Below are 8474 nucleotides of genomic sequence, written 5' to 3'. Positions count from 1 at the left end.
ACATTTTAGACCTTCTTCAGAATATTGTATATACTATGGGCATCACTGTGCTGATCCAGAATCCTTACATTATTATTTATTACTAGAGCTACAATAATAAAGCAATGAGGAGGGGGAAGTAATAAATATGAAATAATGTCATTATGATGATTCCATTTCTTTCACTATCCACTCTGTGCAGGGGAAAGCTTATTACATTTTTAAACTGTAGAGATACAATAATTTTACCTCTGTAAAATCCAAATTTTGTCTTATTTAAAATCTAAACCGAATATAATCTGCTTCTTAATGTATGTTCTTTAAAATACAGCGTGTGTTTTTTAATATATTATAATTATAATAATGCATAATTATGTGGACATGCATATTAGATCGTTTTTTAGTGAAATATAATCCCCCCAGAAAGGCAGGAAAAGCCCTGTAACTTACTTTAAAACTAAATATGTTCCCTAAAACGGTGACAGAGCTACAGACCCATGACAGCCTTACCCAGTGAGCTAGCAGCTATGACCAGCACTACTTGTGCAGTTAATAAAAGGACAGGTAATGTTCGTCGCGCTGTTGCAAACACAGCACGCTCATTTGTTTCAGTTCGTCAGTTGCCACAAGACAACTTACCAACGTGTACGTAATAAGCCAATACTCCTGGGTACTATACACTACAGTGTACGCTGTACACCTACTTACTGGTTTTGTTGCATCAGTCTGTATGGAAGAAATATAGTAAGTCTGTGTCTCTGAGTTAATTTGTGTTTCTCCTACAGCTCCGGACTGCAAAAAATGCGCATGCTCTTTGTGAGCTCGTTCCCGGCTCATAACCAGCGCGTTCTGCCGTCAAGGGCGATCATTGGTTAAATGTGATCATGTGACTGATGCAAGCCAGATCCTTTTATTTAGCAAAACCGTGATTAATAGTATATATTATTGTTGAGGGGCACAGACAGGACTCCGCACGCCCACACACATAAAAAAAATAAATAAATAAATAAATAAATAAAATTTTTTAAAAGTTGCCTCAACAAAAGGGCACTTTGGGCACCCATCAGGAAAGGGGCAGGTGCGCAAGCCCCTCCAGCCCCCCCCCCCTCCCCCCCTCTGCACGTGCCTGTCGGAGAGGAATAAAAGAAAATGTAATCCGATCCATTAAATATCAAAAAAGCACCTCACAAAACTTGCGACACGGTGTAACTCGGCTAATAACCGTAGCATGTTGGAGCAGTGTGTATCGCGTGATAGAGCGGCTGTGTGTATTTGTAGCCTCGCTACCAAACCGGCATTTAATCTCCGAGGAAGTTATCTGTTCCATAATCCCAGAGAGAAGTAAAGCAAGTGTGTAAATTCATCTCTGAATGTTTGTAAAGCATTCCCACGTTAAGCTTCACAACCAATATATGGAGCGACTGTCTCTCTCTCCCTCCCTCTCCTGCTGCTCATGAATCATGAAACTGCTTAATGATCAGCTGATCGGCTTTTCTGTCGCAAGTCCGTCTCTCTTCTTTGCACCAGAAAGAGGAAACCAGCGGCTGAACAACAGCAGCACGTTTAACCTTGATAATCTGTTGTTAGAATTTATTTAATATTACTTTGTACACCAGGATCTTTTTCTACTTAGCTGACGGCTGGTAACTGTGCAGGGGCGGATCTAGCAAAATTGAGCCTGGGGGGCCGATAGGGCATGAACAGGGAAAAGTGGGGCACAAAGACATACTTTTCTGTCTTATTCTCATTTAAAATGTCTAGCTTTTAATAAATAATTATCTGAATTGTACACCCAAAGTTTTAATCTGATGTAAACTAACTAATAGGGTTTGCAACCCTATTAGTTAGGTTGCTTAATATTTCTGCTAAGTACTCTTTAAAATACCAGAATAAGGAGGATGGAGTAGGTTTAAATTTATTAGATTGATCAGTATTGCTGAACTATGAAATATTTTGGGTGCAGTGTATTTTTTACATACAGGTATAACAGAATAGCTTTAGTGTTGTTGTTTATTTAAACTTCAGTATGAACTTATACAAAATGCAGCAAGATAAAAAAAAACAGTTTTATTGATTAAAAAACACTATATTGGATTCATATCGGTATCAGCAGATATCCATATTTATGATATCCATATCGGACATAAAAAAGTGGTATCGTGCCATCTCTACTGCTAACAGCCATGCCAGTTACAATTTGAGAAATAACTTTTATTGTCATTTTGACTTTGTGTACCTGAGATAGTGAAACATAATGACTTTAGTAATCACCTAATTGTTGCTCAATATATTCTGAACTGCTGAAATGTCTCCATTTCTCCTTGGTGGATAAGTTAAAAATCTGAAAGGGTTCACGGTCAGTTCCAATAAACTCAGTCATGACTTTTATGAAAGTTTAATATAACTGATTTTCATTGGACAACGTTTGACTGGAAAATAGATTACTATGTTTGTAAATTGCTCTATTTTATACAGAGTCAAGCTAAAATCCTTCAAAAATATCAAGAATGTGCAAACATTTCTTGTAAATAAACAAAGATAATGTGCATTCATCAACAAGCCATCGTATGGGGTAGTTAACCTGTCTGACAAAGTGAAGTGGGCTAAAAGATCTCAAAATGATGAAAGCAGTGAATCTTCCCAGGAGTGGCTGGCCCAACAAAATGAATTCAAGAGCACATCAACAACTGATCCAAAAAAAAAAAAGAATAGTTTTTGGTAACTATTGTCTTTGATGTAAATATGTAAAAAAAAATGTGTTTGTTTCTGTTCTGTGTCCTGTGCCCTGTTTGTTTGTATATGTGTTTTTCTTGCTGCTGTTACAACCAAATTCTGCCAGAGGTTTTTTCCAGTTAAAAGGGAGTTTTTCCTTCCCACTGTCGCCAAAGCAGCTCATAGGGGGTCATATGATTGTTGGGTTTTTCTCTGTATCTATGAAATGCCTTGAGGCGACTTTTGTTGTGATTTGGCGCTGTATAAATAAAATTGAATTGAATTGAAACAGATTAGTGAAAGTCTGCAATTAACCCTGTAAGACCCAACCCACCAAAAAATAAATGGTAAAATAGTAAATGGCCTGTATTTGTATAGCGCTTTACTTAGTCCCTAAGGACCACAAAGCACTTTACACGACATTCAGTCATTCACCCATTCACACACTGGTGATGGCAAGCTACATTGTAGCCACAGCTGCCCTGGGGCGCACTGACAGAGGCGAGGCTGCCGGACACTGGCGCCACCGGGCCCTCTGACCAAGCCATAAAATCTATTGGAACTGAGATGTCAGAACAACCCTTAGAACAAATTTCGCATTTTTTTTTTAAAATTAAAGAAGAACAAGAAGTACTAGAAGTGATGATATGGACCCCACGGAGCCCTGATCTCAGCATCATCCAGTGTGTCTGGGATAACATGAAGAGACAGAAGGATGTGAGGAAGCCTGCATCCACATAAGATCTGTGGTTAGTTCTCCAAGATGTTTGGAACAACCAAAGCTGAGTTCCATTAAAAACTGTGTGCAAGTGTACCTAGAAGAACCAATGCTGTTTTGAAGGCAAATGGTGGTCACACCAAATATTGATTTGATTTAAATTTCTCTTTTGTTCATTCACTGCATTTTGTTGATTGCTGAAAATAATTCACACTGTAGATGTTCCCTTAGCTACAACCTCTTACTTGTGGAGTTTGTCACGGGCCATACTTATTTTCCTATATAATATCTCTTTACACTGCTTTGCTGATGAGATTGAAATCTATCTATGTCGATTTAGATCATCCCTTTATTACTTGCAGCATGTAATGCTGCAAGTAATAAAGGGATGCAAGTAATGCATGTAATGCTGCAAGTGCTTCTGCTCATTTGTTAACAGGAACTGGAAAATGGGAACATATAACACTAGTTCCTGTTTGTTACACAATTGATTTCAAAATTTTGCTACTGGTTTTTAACTGTCTTAATGGTCTTTCCCCATCACATTTAAAGGAACTTCTAAAACACCATGAACAACAGTACTAGAGTCAAACAACCAGCTGCTCCTAAATGTTCCGAGGTCAAATCAGAAAAGTAGAGATGATCGTGCCTTCTCTGTTGCAGCCACAAAACTGTGGAATAATCTACCAAACCATATAAGAGCTGCTTGTAACCTTGAGACTTTTAAGGTGCTTTTAAACACCCACCTCTAAGCTTTGATTTTGAATTAAATAGAGCTTGATATCTTATCCATTTATTCATTCATCCATCCATTCGCTTCCGCTTATCCTTTTCAGGGTCGCGGGGGGTGCTGGAGCTGTCATAGGGCGAGAGGCGGGGTACACCCTGGACAGGTTGCCAGTCTAACACATAGAGACAGACAACCATTCGCACTCACATTCACTCGCACATTCACACCTGTGGGCAATTTTGGATTAATCAATTAACCTATCCCCACAAGCTACGGTGGGAAGAAGGCGGAGTACCCAGAGGCAACCCACGCAAACATCAGGAGAACATGCAAACTCCACACAGCAAGGCCCCAGCCTGATGGTGGAATTGAACTCAAATAATTAAAAATAATGAGCAAGGAAAACAGTAATTTTGACAGCAGCTAAAAGCCTTTAAACAATAATTTTTGTAGAGATGATCAAAATCCATAAGCTTGAAGACAGGCCTGGTCTAAACAAAAAGTGAGCGGTTTATTTAGGCTGGTTAACAAGCAAGCAAGAAATAATGCCAACTAACCTGGGAAAAACACGAATTATATATGTGTATATATACATATATATATGAATGAGGGAGTAGGGATCAAGGAAGTGGCAGCAGCAGCTGGGAACACAGGAGGAACAAATCAGGAGTAATGAGACAGGAAACAAAGCTGAACATGATGCGCTCGAGATGAGGGACTGTCAAAAAAACACCGAAAACAAACAGAGGTCAGGAGGGAACTTTTTAAAATTCCCATGTGAGTGTCCCCAATAGGGTCATGGGTAAATGGACTGGTTCTTATATAGCGCTTTTCTACTCTTCTGAGCACTCAAAGCGCTTTACACAACTTGTGCATTCACCCATTCACACCCATTCGCACAAGCACATTTCTCTAGGTGCTTTTCTAGATAACATTCACACACATTCATACTCCGATGGATGCATCGGAGAGCAATTTGGGGTTAGTATCTTGCCCAAGGATATTTGGCATGCAGACTAGGGGAAGCCAGGAATCGAACCACCAACCTTCTGATCAGTAGATGACCTGCTCTACCACCTGAGCTACAGCCACCCCAGGGTCCCCTATTTAACTGGGATGAATGAATTCCCTCATCTGATGCCTGATCTTGTTAGTGATATCCACTCATATCGGAAGTTTGGCCTATTCTGATTTTGTCGTCTCCTCATCTCTGTCTCTTCTTTGCACAGGAATTCTGGTTGTGTCGAAGTAATCTACTGAGGCCGAGTTTCCCTTATGAGGATTTTTTTTTTTCTCTGGACTGTTGGGGCCTTGAACACACTGACACAATAGATGTGCCAAGAAAATATCCTCCATATCATCACACCACAGCCCAAACCATTTTTAAAAGGCAGGATAGATAAAATTCTAATGCAGCCACATGAATTTCACTGCAGATTGATCAGACCAAGAAATGTTTTTCTGATCTCCTTTTGTCCAGCTTTGGCGAGTCTGTGCAAACTGTAGCCTCACTTTCCTGACGGGAATAGCATATGATGTGATCTTCAAACCAGCTGTGTCAAGGTTCGATATGTTGTGTATTCAGAGATGCTCTTCTGCATACTTTTCTTGTAGCAAGTGGGGTTTTTTTAAGTTATATTTGCCTTCTTATCAGCTCAATCAGACTGGCCATTCTCCTGTGAACTGCTTCTCAATGGATAGTTTCTCTTTTTCAGACCATTCCAGGTAAACTCAGCAGATGGTAGTGGGAAACTCAGCAGTTTTTGAAATACTCAGACCAGTCCATCTGGCACCAGCAACCGTGCCATGTTGAAAGTCACTTTCATCTTGAACATGTCTACATCTCTAAATCCTTTAAGCAGCTGACATGTGATTGGATGATTACATAATTACACTCACAATCAGTTGAACAGGTAGGTGGCCTCAGTGTTTATAAGGCCACAGTCAGGGGCGGATCTAGAGAAAATTTTTTGGGGTGGCATGGAGATCAGATAGGGTCAAAGCAATTTCTTTACACATTTGCAGGTGCTACATTTTCTAATACATGCCATATATAGTTAAAATACATCAATTTGCAGTAAATTGCATGTTTAATATAACATAGTCTAACATTCTTTTTGGCATTAGCCCAAATAACTAAATATTTCAGTTACATTAAAAAATATTTTGGATTTTATATACTGTATAGCCTATGCAACAAATAAGCATATATCCCAATAAGTACAAAATCCAGAAACCTACACAACACAAGGTGGATTAGGTTGGACTTGTATTTTTAATTAAGTTTCATACTCTTTTTATGTTGGAAATATGTTCAAAAGTGTATTACATCCTAACATTTACACCAAAAGGTCAGAAATCTGCATTTTACAAAAAACACTGAACAAAATAACATGAAATTTTTTTTTTTTTTCAATATCAGGGTTCACTAGTCAAGTACTTTATTTTTCATTACATTAGGCCATGTTGAACAATATTGTGTCTACAACAACTGAATGCACTGATTTCCATGTTGGTGAGCAAACCGTCTGACAAACTCATCCAAATCCAATGCTTTTGTGCTTTTGGACTCAATACCGAGTGTAGACAGATTGGACAGTCTTTCCTCTGTCATAGTTGACTAGGGATGGGTATCGAAAACCGGTTCTTGTTGAGAACCGGTTCCCACTGTTTCAATTCCTTGGAATTGTTTGCCATTTTTGCAAACGATTCCCTTATCGATTCCAGTCGCCCCGAATGACGTCACCACATTGCAGAGCGTCATTTACCTGGCAGGAAACACGGCGCCTAAGCGGCTTAAACGCTCAAACGTTTGGTTATACTTTACGAGAACGGATGACAACAGGGCAACTTGCAATAATTGCAAAGTAGATATTTCATTTAAGGGAGGAAACACTACGAATGTGCAAAAGCATTTGCTCACAAAACACGCGATGACCTTAAATGAATGTCGTGTTTTTAATTCCGCTCCGGACTCGTGAATCTCAACCCAGCAGCAGCGGTAACATTTGCGCGTCCTCTCCCGTTAATGCGGCAGGTAAATAATCAACTAACAGTGCATATTATGTTAGCGCGATCTGCCTTATTACAAAACCTGCCATTATGTGCATTTAGGTGACCATGATGAGAGAGACAGAGTCTGGCTGCCTCAGATGCTGGCAGTTCTCGCTGCAGTCTACCGGTAGCGTCTCCTTTCAGGCCAGGATAGACGAATGTCACCAAGCAGTGACTAAGTTTGTGGTAAAAGGCTTGCACCCATTTGCCACAGCAGATGCCCCCGATTTTCGGTAAGTGAATGTGTTTAATTGTAGGCAGGGACATTACTGGATATTCTTGTGTAATTGCTACAGAATAATTTATGTTATACTTTGTTATTGCTACAGAAGAGTATTTATTTTATTATTTTACATTTACAATTTTTTTCCTGGGGACCCTGTGACACCCAATTGAAGAGCCGTAGGCTGTGGATCTCTTAAGATCTCACTGTTGGGTTTGTAAGGCCATGTTACTCCTAAATTTCTATCTTGTTCAAAGAGAAGATATAAAACAAAGATCTAAGCTATTTGACCTTAGTGTTCTCCTTTTTTAAAAAAAAGAATCGATAAGAGAATCGATAAAGAATCGAATCGTTAAACAGAATCGAAAATGGAATCGGAATCGTGAAAATCTTATCAATACCCATCCCTATAGTTGACCATAAATAGTTTTTAATTATCCTCAAAGCAGAAAAGCTCCTTTCACAAGATGCACTGTCTGTTGCATCCTTATGTCTTAGGAAAACTCAGATGTGGCTGTGTTGGGTTGTCACTTCTGGCTTTGGATGTGTCTAAACTCACATACAAAAAACAAAATATTGCATGAGCTTCAACTGTGTTTTGAAAAACCTATTTGCTCAAATAATCTGGTATGCACAAATTAATTAATTAGATTTTGTATTGCAGCACAATGCTAATGCATATTTAATGTGATTAAACCATTACTGTAATTTAGTTTTACATGTTAGTTATATATCTATAATTCAGATAGACATCTTAGGGTATCACTTTGAATAATCACAGAGAACTCAGGCTGTCTCTTCTTCCCTCTGCTGTCTGACCCTATCACCTCCTCTGCGTTTGACCATATGTCCATTTCTTCTTCCTCTGCTGCTGCTTGCCCTGGTTCAGGTTCTTGCCCTGGCTCAGCTTCATGCCCTTTGTCTCCCTGATCTCTCCTCTTTGTGTGGAAGAAACTAGTGATGTCACCCTTTCTCTTTATACCTCTCAGTAGTTTCTGAAATTATGAAATGCAGATTTAATATGAAGGCCCTTTCACAAAATCAGTGCAAATATTTCA

General features: G+C 39.1%; 1 long non-coding RNA gene across 1 annotated transcript; it reads left to right on the top strand.

Moving 5' to 3' along the window:
* The first annotated feature begins 5241 nt into the window (after positions 1 to 5241).
* On the top strand, positions 5242 to 7829 carry LOC146515161 (uncharacterized). The gene is made up of 2 exons (XR_014874969.1): positions 5242 to 7176; positions 7254 to 7829. It is a non-coding gene; the product is annotated as an uncharacterized LOC146515161 (long non-coding RNA).
* Positions 7830 to 8474: the final 645 nt, after the last annotated feature.

The sequence above is a fragment of the Neolamprologus multifasciatus genome, chromosome 7 (assembly GCF_963576455.1).
Source record: "Neolamprologus multifasciatus chromosome 7, fNeoMul1.2, whole genome shotgun sequence".
Lineage (NCBI taxonomy): Eukaryota > Metazoa > Chordata > Actinopteri > Cichliformes > Cichlidae > Neolamprologus > Neolamprologus multifasciatus.
Note: the sequence above shows the minus strand (reverse complement) of the source record. Positions and strands in the feature narration are given on the sequence as shown.